The sequence below is a fragment of the Microtus ochrogaster genome, linkage group LG4, assembly GCF_000317375.1.
Source record: "Microtus ochrogaster isolate Prairie Vole_2 linkage group LG4, MicOch1.0, whole genome shotgun sequence".
NCBI classification, from domain to species: Eukaryota; Metazoa; Chordata; class Mammalia; order Rodentia; family Cricetidae; genus Microtus; species Microtus ochrogaster.
Window position 1 is genome coordinate 22796426 of NC_022030.1, and position 953 is coordinate 22797378.

The window sequence follows — 953 nt, forward strand, 5'->3', positions numbered from 1 at the left end:
ACACATATACATTACAAACATTTTAAGTACTCTAATCATTCCCATATAACCATGTATATGCCAGAAATATATACACATATATACATATATCCCTTAAAAATCTGGAAGACTAATATGCTGGTTTGAACGAAAATGGCCTCCACAAGCTCATATATTTGGAATTTGGTTGTTAAGAGGCTGGAGAGATGGCTCAGCAGTTAAGAGTACTGCCTGCTCTCCAAAAGTCCTGAGTTCAATTCCCAGCAACCACATGGTGACTCACACCATCTGTAATGAGAACTGGTGTTGTCCTCATCAACTTAGACCATGAGACCCAATATGGACAAGATCAACAGAACCGCCACATATGGGCTGCCCATGCCTGCTTCAGCATTGCCAGGCACACATTTAAATCATTCATTTATTCATTTCCTAGCTGGTAAGCTGTTTAGGAAAGGTTAGGAGGTGTGGCCTTGTTGGAGGAGGTGTGTCACTGTGGGTGGCCTTGGAGGTATCTAAAGCCCAAGCCAGGCCTAGTCTCTAACTATTGGGTCCCACGTGAGCTCTCAGTGACTGCTCTAGTGACATGCCTGCCTGCCAGATGTCATACTCTCCACCATGATGAAACTGCAGACAAGCCCCAATTAAGAGTAGTTTTCTACAGGAGGCGGAGGCAGGTGGATCTCTGAGTCTGAGACCAGCCTGTTCTATAGTATGAGTTCCAGACCAGCCAGGGGTGCACAGAAAGACCCTGTCTCAAAAATAAAAAGTAATTCCCCCCTTTGGTCAAGTTGTCTCTTCACAGCAATAGGAAAGTAGCTAAAACAAATATATTGGCTATACTGGGAGGAGCTGATAGCAGGGATGATGGTCAGACAAGCCCAGCTCTATCTGTAACGTGTAAACCTTTTACAAGCAGAAGAGATCTACACATTGTCTTGGAAATGGATCTCTGTGAGTTCGAGACCAGCCTG